The sequence below is a fragment of the Macaca thibetana genome, chromosome 2 (assembly GCF_024542745.1).
Source record: "Macaca thibetana thibetana isolate TM-01 chromosome 2, ASM2454274v1, whole genome shotgun sequence".
Taxonomy (NCBI): domain Eukaryota; kingdom Metazoa; phylum Chordata; class Mammalia; order Primates; family Cercopithecidae; genus Macaca; species Macaca thibetana.
Window position 1 is genome coordinate 30388115 of NC_065579.1, and position 14848 is coordinate 30402962.

The 14848-nt window shown below is 43.3% G+C and overlaps 1 protein-coding gene and 1 long non-coding RNA gene across 10 annotated transcripts in view; one reads left to right on the forward strand and one right to left on the reverse strand.

Annotated features, from left to right (window-relative positions):
- Window positions 1-6298: 6298 nt before the first annotated feature.
- LOC126948125 (uncharacterized) lies at window positions 6299-8997 on the reverse strand. The gene is made up of 2 exons (XR_007723345.1): window positions 8817-8997; window positions 6299-6596 (listed from the first exon to the last, which is right to left on the reverse strand). It is a non-coding gene; the product is annotated as an uncharacterized LOC126948125 (long non-coding RNA).
- A 189-nt stretch (window positions 8998-9186) lies between these two features.
- Window positions 9187-14848, forward strand: part of TBC1D5 (TBC1 domain family member 5) — a 566253-nt gene continuing 560591 nt past the window's right edge. For 5 of the 9 annotated variants that reach the window (XM_050779554.1, XM_050779547.1, XM_050779557.1 and 2 more), the window contains exon 1: window positions 9187-9456. The gene's annotated coding sequence lies outside the window, so the exon portion shown is untranslated. The remainder of the gene's footprint in view (window positions 9457-14848) is intronic. The other 4 variants (XM_050779549.1, XM_050779550.1, XM_050779552.1 and 1 more) reach the window with 2 other exon arrangements.

Genomic DNA, 14848 nt, shown 5'->3' on the forward strand with positions numbered 1-14848 from the left:
AGCATTTAAGCAGCTGCTTATAACATATTGGGGCAAACGCTCTAACGGGGATGTGGAATTAAATGGTATAAGCCATAGCTTTTTTTTTTTTTGAGATTGTGTTTTATTCTGTCGCCAGGCTGGAGTGCAGTGGCACGATCTCAGCTCACTATAACCTCCGCCTCCTGGGTTCAAGAGATTCTCCTGCCTCAGACTCCCCAGTAGCTGAGATTACAGGTATGCACCACCATGCCCAGCTAATTTTTGTATTTTTAGTAGAGATGGGGTTTCACCATGTTGGCCAGGATGGTCTCGATTTCTTGACCTTGTGGTCCGCCTGTCTTGGCCTCCCAAAGTGCTGGGATTATAGACATGAGTCACCGTGCCCAGCCCATGTTGCTTATAAGGTTTTTTTTGGCACAACATTTTAAGCCTGTACCTGGAAAAAATGTAGGAGTCTCATCTGGCATAAGAAACACTATAAAATCATGTTGAAAAATGTTTATTAGGGAAACACCTGGGCATACCAGACCAAGAATAAGTAACCCAATGGAAATAAATGCTATCACAGAGAACAAATGATGCACGGAAATGAATTTACATACTTAATTGTGATCACAACTCCATTTTCCTTTCACAAAACTGTTGAAAATCAACACTGATAATCTCCCATTAAAGAGGAAGGATAATGTTTTGAAATAAGACGCTTTCAGAACAAAAGTTAAGACATTAGTTTTACTCTGTGCTATTTAGGCATACTAGTGCGCATATCATAGGAGACATTTGGGCAGTATAGCAAAAATACCTTTGTCTTTTTGATATCCAAAGTAAAGTCCAGAATTTGCTATTTTGTATGTGCAAACATTGAATTTCGATAATTATCATTATATGTAGAATAAGCTGCTCTTCTTGCATACTGCTTTTGCTGATGAAGACTCAGAGATAATGATACTTATTGTTATTAGTAAGAATTATTAACAAATAATTTATCAATAATAATGTATTATAATTACTTATATAGCACTATATATGCATAATTATTTTATATAGAGATATATAAATTGAATGGTTTCTTTGTGCTAAATAGCTAACAGGAGATTCTCTCATTTAATGCTCTTAATGCTCACAACAACGTAACAAGTTAGGGACTATTATTATCCCTATCTTACAGATGGAACTGGAGCCACAGAGGTTAAGTAACTTAATTAACTACTTTAGGTTACATCATTAACAAGTAAGGGACCTAGGATTTGAACTTGGACAATTCTAGTCCTGAGTCTATGCACTTAACTTCTTAGTTTATACTCCCTCCTAATGTTTCTGACTGCACCGTGATCTTTAAAGACAACTTTGAGCACAGTTGCACTGGTGTTAATCAAAAGCATAATGGTGCCAACATGAGCCTTGTAGTATCAAGGTATTTGACATATCTCAGGTATCCATAAATATTGACATCATATCCTTTAAAGGCAAATGAATTAATTTATTTATGATTGTTAAATTTATCTAGATAGGCTTTCATGAGATTCTCTGCCTATCAACTTAGTTAACAGAATACAATCATATATATATGGGATTGTATTAACAGAATACAATCATATATACAATGTTAACAGAATACAATCATATATACATGGGATTGTATTCTGTTAACTAAGTTAACATATATATATATATGGGATTATAGTCTGTTAACTAAGTTATAATACTTAATACCTTATATATTGTATTAGGTAGAGTATGCAGCTTTAAAGCAAGACAGAAAAAATTCAGTGGCTTAAATAAGGTAGAAGTTTATTTCTCTCTAATTTAAATGTGTGGTGAGGCAGTCTGGGTTGGATAATCAGTACTTTACCAAGCAATACAGGGACGCAGTTTCCTCCAATCTGGTTGCTCTGCTAGGCTCTGCACATTGGAACCTGTGTCACAACTATATCTGTGTTCCCGGTAGCAGGAATAGAGAAAGAGAGGCAGTGTAGGGCATGAAACTTGTGTATGGAAGCGTAGGAAAGAAGAGAAAAATAGATTTGGAAAGGGGGAGGAGTGAGCCGTCTATCACACATAGGTATACAGACACTACATACAGATCAATTTCTGGTTTTAGCATTTTGAGGGCAGACTCTCTGAAGAATAATTTCACTTTCATTTTCCATGACTAGGATGAGATTTAAAATGACTTTACAGCCACTCCCTAATATCACCGATCAATTGGTTGCGTACCTCATATCTTTACTTACAAGGTGAGTTTATTAGGTGAAAGAGTTTTGAAATTATGGAGGAGAAGAATGATATATACATGTGCTGGGTAACTAACACAAGGAATGGAGTGAACAAATATTGTTTTGTCTGCTAAGTATCTCTCCCTGCTCTGCCAAATAGCCATGACCCTTCTTTAGGAAACAGACTCCTACTCCTTGTGGTTATTGGTGGGAGGGCAAGCAGAGGAGGTGCCCCTTGCATGCCTCTGCTATGCATATAGTCACCCCCTGAGGAAAGATGCCCTAAGTAGTTCTCTCTGCATAACACCACTCTGTATGTACCACAGGATGACCTCAGCCCCGGGCCCTATTAACATGATCACTTTCTGTGTCTCGTCAGCTGAGGGGTAGTTGAGTTCCCTCCTGCTGTTGCTCATCTCTGGAAAATCTCCCCCATTGCCTGTTTGCTGCTCTGCACATTGGAAACTGAGTTACCATTACATCTGTGTTCCAGGTAGCAGGAATAGCTCTTCCATCACCTGTTAACTCATTCCCCGTATTAGAATTCAACTGTTGTAAATAGTTGAAGTGGTTTCTCTTCTCCTGGTTGACTTATGAAATGGTCTACTCTGTCGGGTGGTTGTTACAGGTCCAGCCAGCCACACACAAAGACTCACTAGCTCCCTTGTAATCCCAATTCTTCATTATTTCAGAAGAGAAGCTGATTGGCCTCAGTTTGTTTTAGGTTATTGAACGAGAATTGGGAGTGGAAAGAAAGAAGAATTGATTGAGGAATAGTGGTTGATAGTTTTTTTTTTTTTTTTTTTAAAGACAGAGTTTTGCTCTTGTTGCCCAGGCTGGAGTGCAATGACGCTATCTCGGCTCACTGCAACCTTTGCCTCCTGGGTTCAAGTGATTCTTCTGCCTCAGCCTCCCGAGTAGCTGGGATTACAGGCATGCGCGACCACACCCAGCTAATTTTGTATTTTTAGGAGAGACGGGGTTTCTCCATATTGGTCAGGCTAGTCTCGAACTCCTGACCTCAGGTGATCCACCCACCTCGGCCTCCCAAAGTGCTGGGATGATAGTTCTTGTTATGAGCTGGACAAATAACTCCCAAAGTATCTGCTCCAGAAACACAGAATGGTATGGCCGGGTGCGGTGGCTCACACCTGTAATCCAAGCACTTTGGGAGGCTGAGGTGGGTGGATCACGAGGTCAAGAGATCGAGACTATCCTGGCCAACATGGTGAAACCCTGTCTCTACTAAAAATACAAAAAATTAGCCGGGCATGGTGGCAGGCACCTGTAATCCCAACTACATGGGAGGCTAAGGCAGGAGAATTGCTTGAACCCGGGAGGCGGAGTTTGCAGTGAGCCGAGATAGTGCCATTGCACTCCAGCCTGGGCAAAAAGAGCACAACTCCATCTCAAAAAAAAGAAACACAGAATGGTGTGTGGGGTATCAAAGTGGCCCTATTACCCCACAAAACTTTTATTGTTAGCCTCACAATATTTATCACAATATTAATCATTTTTGCAGTCAAAATAACTCAAATCATCTTTCTTATTTTTTTTAATTAATTTTTTTTGAGACAAGGTTTCACTGCAGCGTCGACCTGCTGGGCTCAAGTGATCCTCCCACCTTAGTCTCCCGAGTAGCTGGGACTTCAGGTGTGTGCCACCATGCCCAGCTAGCTTTTTGTGTGTGTGTTGTAGAGACAGGGTTTTGCCATGTTGCCCAGACTGGTCTTGGACTCCTGATCTCATGCAACCCGCCCACCTCAGTTTACCGAAGTGCTGGGATTACAGGCGTGAGCCACTGTGCCTGACCTTTCTTATTTTCTTAACAGTGAAATGCTTCAGCTTGTTGTTATCTCTATCTAGGGTTAGCTTCATTTTAATAGATGCCTCTAGGGGATGAAACGTTCTTCAAAACCCAAAACCCAAAAGAATTAAAAGAATTTAGATGTCTTGATATTACTAATAACTGTGACCTGTAGCTATAGTCTGAGGATGAAAAAGGAAGTCCTAGAATGGGGTTGTGTTTCAGCTCATTTTGTAAGTCCCATCGTGGTATTTGCTTCTCAGACGACCTGAACTGAAACCCCATTCTGGGACTTCCTGTTCATTTACATCAAAGCTTTTGGTGTACAAAAGCTTTACTGAGAGAACATCAATAAAGGGAAAAAAGCAGGAGCTGAACTGTGTGTGTGGGCAGAGGTGAAGACTTCAGACCACAATGCAGGTCTGTAACCTGGGAAAGCTAAGGGAAAAGGACAGAAGAGTTGTTAAGAAGAGCTTTAGACTGTGGCACAGTTCAAAGAAAGTTTTGGCCATGCCACTGGGGAAGCCTTGAGCCAAAGCTGCCTGTTAGAGGGATCCTCCTTCGGCCTTCACTAATACCCCTGCTGCAATCAATCATTGAGTGGGACTAGCCCAGGAGAAGTGTGGCCTCAGCGTGAACTTGGTAGTGGATCCAGGGGGGCAGCTGCTGAGGCTGAAAGTCAACTACGCTTCTTGCAGCAGGAGATCTGAGTTGGGCATTTCCATGGATGATGCAGAGGGTAGCATGCCAGCTCCACACATGCTTACCACAACTCTTTCACTTCCCACTGGACAATCCCATACTGTAGACTGTACATCTTAATATCATGTCAGTCTATGCCACCATAGCAATTTCAGGATCTAATGATGGCCAATTTAACTGGGTGAGTTGGAGTGGAGGAGAAAAGAGCCAGGAGAAGGTATGTAGTTGGTGGCCTGACCAGAGTAGTCCCAGGCTGAGTGTCTGCATGGGCAGAGGCCTAGGACAGAACCGATCCTTCCCAAGAGACTTTGAGAACATTTGCATTCTTTTCTGCTTCATTTTCTGCCATGTCCCAAGACGGAGAATGCACATAGATGATGAAGCAGAGAATCAGCAAGCACACACTTGCTGCAAAACCAAGTGTCACAATTTTTATTATTTATTTATTTTTTTATTTTGAGATAGAGTCTCACTCTGTTGCCCAGGCTGGAGTGCAGCGGTGTGATCTCGGCTCACTGCAAGCTCCGCCTCCCGGGTTCACACCATTCTTCTGTCTCAGCCTCCTGGGTAGCTGGGACTACAGGCGCCCACCACCATGCCCAGCTAATTTTTTTGTGTGTGTATTTTTAGTAGAGATGGGGTTTCACCGTGTTATCCAGGATGGTTTCGATCTCCTGACCTCGTGATCTGACTGCCTTGGCCTCCCAAAGTGCTGGAATTACAGGTGTGAGCCACTGCGCCCAGCCACAATTATTTTTTTAATGCTGAGGTTAGTTCACATTTAATTTTTCTACCTTAAACTCTAATGCTATTATAACTAACAAAACTCAAAATGAATTTTTACACAAAGTTTCTATTTTAAGGAGTTATTAATCATCAGCTTTATTACTTTTGTTTCTTTTTCCTAAATTAGATTGCAGGCCACTCTTTGCCTTGTCAGGGTGCTCTGTATTGACTGGGGACTAACAGGTCCCTCAGATTGTCTCTTGAGGAGTAAGAACGTGAGAAGCCTGAGAGAAGCTGGATCCTTACAGCTACTGTTGTAGCCTAAAGGATGGGGTCATTGCTGTGGCTCTTTATGATGCCACCTGAGCTTCCTAGTCTGGGAACCATCAGGATGCAGGTCATGGGAGATGACTGGACTGTTTTCCGACATCTCCTTACTTCTTGCCCGATAATAAACCTCTAAGGTAGTCGGGATGCCTGAGTGACTTTTCTTTGCAATGTGGAAGAACTTGATTAATCCTCATAGTTCAGGACAGAGATGATGAGGATCTAAGGTGAGAATCGTTTTGGGGACTGGAGAAGAAAGCTGATTACTTGGTGACTGAATATTGCAGGGTAAGGAGTAAAGGGACACTCCCAGGTTTTCTGCTTCGGGAATTAGGGGAATAAATGCACAACCAGCAGGGGGTATGGGGGAAAGGACACAGGAAAAAGGTCAGGTTTGAAGCGTATTTGAAAAACTCAAGTAGATTGAGTTTGAAGTACCTGTGAGATGACTTGGGACACATCTCTAGCAGGCAGCTGAATATATAGGTCTATTCTGGTTATTTAATGATATCTAACAAACCACAGCAAAACTTAGTGGCTTAATACAACAACTGTTTTATTTATTTTCCCACAATTCTGCTATTTGGGCACTGGGGAGAAAAGCTCATCTCTGTTCCATGTGGTGTCAGCTGCGGCAGCTTGAGTAGGGCTGGAAAATCCACTTCCAAGACTGTCTCAGTCACATGCATGGCAGGCTGGTGCTGACTGGCCAGTAGGAGCACAGCTGCGGCTGTTGGCCAGGGGCCTTAGTTTTCTTCCATTTGGTCTCTCCAGGTGGCTTGGTTAGACTCTTCACAGTGTGGTAGTTTCAGAGTAGCTGGATTTCTTACACGGCGCTTCTCACAAATGGGAAAAATAAGTTAAAAACCAAACAGGTGAGGAAACAGACTTCATTCAGGCAATTACATTAGGGAGAGTACTTCAGATTTGAAGATCAGAGTGTCTCAGCAGGGTGGTTTTGCCCTATACTTTAATTATTATTTTAGAGCATGGTTTTGCTGTTGTCTAGGCTGTTCTCAAACTCCTGGGCTCAAGCAATTTTCCCACCTCAATCTCCTGAGTAGCTGGGAGGACAGGGAGTACAGTATACCACTATGCCTGGCGGCCTTATACTTTCACAGGGAGGCGTAGACAGGTTACAGGTAAGATTATTACAGTTGGGATGATTTTTGAAATCAGAGAATTCTCAGCTAGGAAATGTTTATTTCTACCTAATTTCAAGGGGGAAAAAGTTCTAATCCTAATCATTCATGAGACAAACAGGAAGTTGAAAGGTGACTGACCTTCCCCACAGGTTCAGGAAAAAAGGAAAGGTATGTGTTTGGTCTTGTCACAGGTCATCTACTAGTTTTATCAGAGAAAGTGGACAAGGAGTCTCAAAATTTAAGTAATATGGAGAAGGATTGGTCTCTGTGGTAAACTGTTTCTCAGAACACAAACAAGTGGCGGAATTTCTTAACTTTCTGTTTCCTATGAGTCTCTGGTAAAGTTCAAAAGTTGTCACTGCAAAGCCTTTTTTTTTTTTTTTGAGACAGAGTCTCACTCTGTGGCCCAGGCTGGAGTGCAGTGGCGCGATCTCAGCTCACTGCAAGCTCCACCTCCTGGGTTCACGTCATTCTCCTGCCTCAGCCTCCTGAGTAGCTGGGACTACAGATGTGTGCCACCACGCCTGGCTACTTTTTTGTAAATTTAGTAGATACGGGGTTTCACCGTGTTAGCCAGGATGGTCTCGATCTCCTGACCTTGTGATCTGCCTGCCTCGGCCTCCCAAAGTGCTGGGATTACAGGCGTGAGTCACCGCGCCTGGCCCTGCAAAGCCTTTTAAGGCCTAGGCCTAGAAGTGACAGAGAGTAATTTTTGCCGTATTTGATTGTTTTAGGCAGGTGACAGGTCCAGCCCAGACTCAAAGGGAGAGGACTATACATGGGCATGAATATTGGGAGGCATAGTTAATTGTGGGCCATAAGAAAGTAACCTACCACAGGGTCTGAATGTTGGGCTGAATATTTAGAATGGGATGCCATTAGCATAACCTACATGGTAGCTGAAACTATGAGGTGGGATCACTCCGTGGGTGTATACAGTGGTAAATGCAGAAAAGAGTCCATCAACTTTGCAAACATATGAGAAAGGAATCTTGAGTGTTGTAATTTTCCTAGTTTCTCAGAAGCCCCTGTTCATCCTATTTCTTCATATACATTCATCCCAGGATTTTCTGTCCTTTTGTTGCTAGTCCCATTTCTTGACTGTCATCTCAGTATTCACCAGTCTAACAGTGATGATGTCTGGTCTAGCCAGAACTCCCAATTAGGAAGGTTTTACATTTTATTTGATAAATAAATAAATCTGGCCTGATTAAATCTGGCCACAGGCACTAACTTAACGTGTTCAGTTTCTGCAACAGAAAGAGGGGCAACAGAAAAAGAGGGATCCCCGCGTGAAGTGGAGTGTTTGTCCACAAACAAATGTCTCTCACACAGGCACCTTCCTCTGAAGCTAGATAACCTTCAGAAATCTGACGTTTCTCTGACTTGGTTTCCTTTTCTGGACTAAATAGTATCAATTTTCGTTGGAGTTCTTTGTGAAGATAAGCTAATAAAATACCATAAATCTCTTTTACTAAGTGAAGCATTTACCACTCTAATTAGCATTACGATTTAAAGGCTTTCATATTGGGGAAACAAACACTAGCTTCCCACGTGCTTGGGTTAAAGGGGATCTTAAATCATGATTATGCAGAGGCCAAGGGCAACGATACAACGTTTTAGACATTACCTGTGTTCTGATAGTCATCAGACCTTTAGGGAGATACAACACTCAAGACCCTGTCCAAGGTTATTAGATAAAGATAGAAGCCACAGTCTAGTATTGTGGGTTTGTGAAAAAATAACTCCTAACCTTTATCTTTCTACGGGTTGTACTACAAGGTAGGTCTGCACAAAGTGCTAGTGACTCCTCTAAAGTAGAGAGGGGTAAGTTTCACGGAGAAAGTGACAGATGAGTTGAGTTAGAAGCCTACTCAGTTACAGAAAAATGTGGAATGGAAGGCCATTTACCTGTGACAAGGAAATATAAATTCCTTGGCAGGACAGCCAGGATCTCAAGAGAGTTCCTGGGACCCTCTGCTCCCTTTCTCAGTCCAATCCTGGGAAGGTAGTTGGTGGATGTGAACCTCTGACTTAGACCCAGGAGGTGGTTCCCAGCCTCCAGCCGAGCACCGCTTGGAACCAGGGAGAGAAGGGAGGCGTAAAAGCGCTCAGGCGCATGCGCTCAGCAGCCTGCCGGCTCAGCCAAGGAGAGCTCTGCCCGCGGCTCACTATCCACCTACTCGCGTCTCGCGCCTCGCGGGCCCCAGAAACCCGGATCCGAGAGCGAGCGCGTTGCGCTCGCGCGCAGACTTCAGGTCCCGGGCGGGCGCCTGCGCACGAGCTTCCCAGGCACGCGGGCTGCGGGGTTATTAGAGGTGGAGCGCGAGGAGGGCGCGCGGTAGGAGGCGGCCGCCGTTACGGCGCGAGCGTGGTCACGTGGCCGCTGGTCACCGCCGCCACCCCCTCCCGCCCGGTTCTCTTTCAGGTCGGGCCGGGCCCGGCCGCTTCCGCGAGCGCCTGGCAGACTGAGGGAGAGAGAGAGAAAAAGAGGAGGGGAGGAGGAGGATGATTCAGGGAATAGGAGCTGGGGAGCCCTTCTGCGCCACAGGTAAAACAAAATAATGATGATGATCGTAAAAAAGCCCAAGCCCTCTAAACGCCTCCGCCTTCCTCCAGTGCAGCCCCACATGCAGTCGCTCCCGCCCCGGCCTCCCACTCAGCCTCAGGACGCGTTTCGCCTCCCCTCGCGCCGCTGCTGCAGCCGCCGCCGCCGCCTCACGGGAGGGCCTGAGGATGCCGCCGCCGCGGCGGACCGGTTGCCGCACCGCCCCCCGTTTGTGCGCCTGGGAGTCAGCGTTGGGGGGTGGATGGCGGGAGGGGTGTACCCGTCAGCTCCCGGGCGGGCATGGTGAGCTGGGCGGGGTAGCTGCTTGTCGCCTACTTGCCTTCCCTGCCCCAGGAGGTCGGGGTCTGGACTGGAAGGCTAGCTGCAGTAAAGGCAGGGCCTGGCGGCTGGACTAGTGCTCAACTTCCTACTTGATAAATTTCCCTGTTCGTTTGGGCCCCGGGACGCACGCTTCCTTCCCTGGCCGGAAGCGAAGCGGGCACGGAATGCTCAAACCTTAAAAAATACAGTGTTTAGAAGAGAGAAGTCTTAACTTCACTTTTGAGGAAAGGAACCGTGACCTGGATTTAGTACGACTTAAGTTTATTCACACGTTAGAAAGTGAGGTCTTTCAGGATGAGAGAGAAAAAGAACAAAAAAAACCAAAAAAACAAAAAAAACAAAACTTCGCAGGGAGGGCAAATCCCGCTCCCCACCCCGACTTTTCCTGGAAAAACAGACACAGACCTTCAATACAAGATTCGATTCTACAAGTGACCTAGAATTTGTTCGATACTAGTTACTCGCTTTAGTTACAGGAATTATGTAATCTGTGTTTAAAGTTAACATCCTGTAGATTTTTTTTTTTTTGTTTAATAACTTTCTGGAAAGAGTTCATTTGTCAACTCTGAATTGGACAAAATCCTAAGGTTTTAACATGCAGGTTTCACACGTTTGGAGCAGATTGCAATGGAATTTCTAGACCCAGTAATTCTTTTGTAAACCTTTGTAAGTGTTGTGCTCTTGTACAAAATACTTAAAGCAGGAAGCAATAAATACAGGTATTGTTGAAAAATAAACCTTTGCTATCGGTGGCAAAGAAATTCATTTATATATTGGTTTTTCTCTTTGGGGTTTTGAGATTCTGGGTCTTGGTACTTTTCATACCATATCTCTGAATTCATTTGTCAACTTGAGAATTTTTAATTTGTACAGCTATCTGCAGTATCACAGAACACTCAAACCTTAATGTGGGTAGGAATCACTTGGGACTTTTATTAAAAATGCATTTTCTGGGTCAGTAGGCCTATGGTACATTTTGATATTGTACATTTCTAATAACGTGCTGCTGGACAAGGGACTATCTTTGAGTAGCAAGGAAGTGGATAACTTGTGTGCAAATAAAGAAAGTGATGTATTTATCAATAAACATGTTCTTTTTAATAATTCACCCCCGGGTGTAGAGGTGGCTTGGGAGAAGGGCAAATGGCAGGATGAACTGAGAAAGCTTTCAGAGTGAGCAGGCTGAGTCTGGATCCCAGGGGAGGGGATAGGAAGAGTGCAAATACTGTGTCTGTATGCTGTGTAGTGACTGCATCACTTGGTGTGTGAATTTTCCAGTAGAAGCTTGGTGTGCTATTAGGTGAAAGACTTGCTCAGCTATGCGTCGTTGGGTTTTATCAACATGGAGGCGAGGAATCCTGGTCTCTGAGTGTACAGCTGAGATGAAAGTTTCTTTCATTGGCGAAGTATTGGGTGTGTGTTCTCAGATGCGGCCTCAGTTGAGTAGTGCATTCCTGAGCTTTGGAAGCAAATTTGCAAACAATTGAGAGTCTTACAGTGGGTGTTCTAACTGGATTCAGGTTTTTTCTAATGTGATTTTTTTTCTTTTCTCATTTAAATTAAAAAGTCTAGAAATGTCACACACAACTTCATGCACTTTATGGAAAAATGGTTGTACTTTTCTTTCTTTTTATTTATACTCCAATGATGACTGAGCAGAAGTTGTACTTCTAAATAACTTTGTGGAAGTTTTTAGTACCAGAATTTTTATAATTTTCATTCCAGTCCTTTGATATTTATGACAGTACTTCTGAAGCACTTACTAAGTGCCGGACACTGTTCTAAGTGCTTTACATAACTTGACTCTGTTTTTTTGAGATAGACTCTCGCACTGTCGCCCAGGATGGAGTGCAGTGGTACAGTGGCGCGATGTCGGCTCACTGCCACCTCTCCCTCGTGGCTTCCAACAGTTCTCCTGCCTCAGCCTCCCAGGTAGCCGGGATTATAGCCGCCTGCCACCACTCCCGACTAATTTTGTGTGTGTGTATGTGTTTTTTTTTTTTAATACAGATGGAGGAGTTTCACCATGTTGGTCAGGCTGGTATCGACCTCCTGACCTCAAGTGATGTGTCTGCCTCGGCCTCCCAAGGTGCTGGGATTACAGGTGTGAGCCACTGCGCTTGGCCTACTTTTTTTTTTTTTGAAAAGGAGTTTCGCTCTTGTCCAGGCTGGAGTGCAATGGCGCGATCTCAGCTCACTGCAACCTCCACCTCCCAGATTCAAGTGATTCTCCTGCCTCAGTCTCCTCAGGAGCTGGGATTACAGGCGCCAGCCGCCATACCCGGCTAATTTTTGTATTTTTAGTAGAGACGGGGTTTCACCATATTGGCCAGGCTGGTCTCGAACTCCTGACCTCAAGTGATCTGCCTGCCTCAGCCTCCCAAAGTGCTGGGATTACAGACGTGATCCACCAGGATCACGCCAGGCTGCGCTTGGCCTGCTTTCATTTTAAAAGTCAAATTTGTCATCCGCCTCAGTGCTTGTAATCTTTCTGAGTAAGATACTGAAATTTGCGGTTTCATTTTGCTTGTGCTTGTTCACTGGACCAGTAGTCACTGTTAAATGTAAAAGTATCTACTTCCTCTGAAAGTTTTTTATTCCTTTATTTCCTGCCTGGGCTTGTCCTCTACCCTACATACATACATAGTAGATTTAGTGTTTGTTACCCTAACCTTAGGCTTAGGGATTGACTGGGTTTCTGACATTTTATTTGGCCAGTGAGGACGATACAGAAAATGAAGCATTGGTCATTATCACATTTTAACACTGAAAAAATAAGGACAACCCGGGAATAAAAGATGATCTTTTAAGTTGAATAATTTGTGTTTCATTTAAAAATGAATATATAATCCCTTCTCTTAACCCCCTTTTTGTCTCAGACCACTGAAAGTTTGTCCTGTTAGCAGCAGCAGTCTGAGAAGTGGTGCTAGTCCACCTGATCCTGAGACATTTCTCTCAACATGGGTAGATCATTGGAATGGCAGTGTGTACAGTGTGTGTACCAGAACTTGAGAAATGTGAAGTCAGGGTGGTGGGATGGTCAGCAGTGGAAGAGCTGGGAGAGGGGAGGGAGATCATTTGACGGAGAGGGCTTGGGGGCTGCTTCTAGTAGCATCAATTCTCTATTACTAGAATAATGGTGAGTTTGGGAAGGACGTCAGTGTAACAACAAATCTCAGTGTAAATGCTTTCTCAGAAACCTGCGAAGTGTTTAGGAAAATGTTTATCATTCTACAAATGTTATGTAAACATTTAAAAATAATTCCTGTGCAATGATTTAGTAACATTAAACATTATATAAATTGAGGGATAAAAAGAGGCTCAGAGGTTATCAGAGGTTAAGATTGTCCTAAATTCTCTCTTATTCTTTTGGAATGTTCGGATAGAGTTGAAACCCTTGCTGCATGCCCACTTGCTGGCTTTTTTATTTCTTATCCTGATGCTGTATTGTGGGCTGCATGGCCTTACCAGCTCTGCCATGCTTACTGGGCCTCACAGCTGAATGGCCAAGTCATTACTTAACGGTTAACCCAGGGAAGCATTTGTTGCACATCCAAATGATGGAAGCCTTCTAATTGGTATTTTCAGCTATTAATAATTTTAATATTTTTACAAATTCTATATGATTATGATATGTGTTATAATGCTGGTCAGCTAGTTAGTCTTACAGTGCATCACTTTTCTCATCTTTAAAATGGGGAAAATAATAGTAACTTTGAGAATTAGAGAGAGAGGCCGGGCGCGGTCGCTCAAGCCTGTAATCCCAGCACTTTGGGAGGCCGAGACGGGCGGATCACGAGGTCAGGAGATCGAGACCATCCTGGCTAACACGGTGAAACCCCGTCTCTACTAAAAAAAATACAAAAAACTAGCCGGGCGAGGTGGCGGGCGCCTGTAGTCCCAGCTACTTGGGAGGCTGAGGCAGGAGAATGGCGTGAACCCAGGAGGCGGAGCTTGCAGTGAGCTGAGATCCGGCCACTGCACTCCAGCCTGGGCGACAGAGCGAGACTCCGTCTCAAAAAAAAAACAAAAAAACAAAAAACGAGAATTAGAGAGAGAGAGAGAGAGAGTGTGTGTGTTTAAAGCCCTTAATGCTATCATCTAAGTGATAGTTACTGTGAATAATCTACAATATGGTAGATTGTATCTATATAATCAAGACTGACTATATCTTTGGAGATTATACAGTTTATTTGGGATAAGACTGTATGGGCCAAGAAAGCAGAGTTTGTACATTTTGGATGGAAATATGAAATTGGTATAGTAATGCTTTTATCCCTTTGGAGAATTAAATGCAAATAAATATAGTTTGACAGCGCAGATCTTTCAAAACAAGGAAGTAGGGCTGTAGAAAAAAACGTCTTTGGTGGTGGTGTGAAAGGACTGGTTAAAATCTTTCAAGGGTAGTGTTGCGAAGCCTAGTACAGGATCACCTTTTTTTCCGAATATCCATTAGTTTGGATGAAAAACATGTACAGATAATGTCATTCAGTTATTGTCCAGTGCTGCATGTGGTTTCTGTGGCTAACTCCATGAAAATATTTAGTAATTGCAGATTTACTGTTTTCTTAACTTAGTTGTCTAGAAAAGATGTTACCTGGATTTTTTTTTTGAAACAAAATAGTCTTAAAAGTTTTGAAATAGGCATTACAGATAATTACATGTTATCATAGTTTTTTTTAAACATAAGAGTGTTTACCTTTACTTTTTTGCTAGTCATGAAGGCTACATGAAGAGTGATTGACTTTTAAAGATGGATTGAACGTGATTTTATGATACTTTATGGAAGACTAATTGTGTATGTATGTCTAAAGAAAATTCTGCTGTGAATGCATGTATTAGATCCAGTAATCATAGTATGTTAGGTTAGCCTGCCATTAGAAAAAAGAGCCCCCTCTCCCCCATTATAGAAAGTAATGTCTATTGTGGAAATTTTATGAAAACAAATGATGAAAAATAATTATCTGCACTGTTGGGAATTTTTTTTCTTTCTTTCTTTTTTTTTTTTTTTTTGAGACAGAGTCTCGCTCTGTCGCCCAGGCTGGAGTGCAGT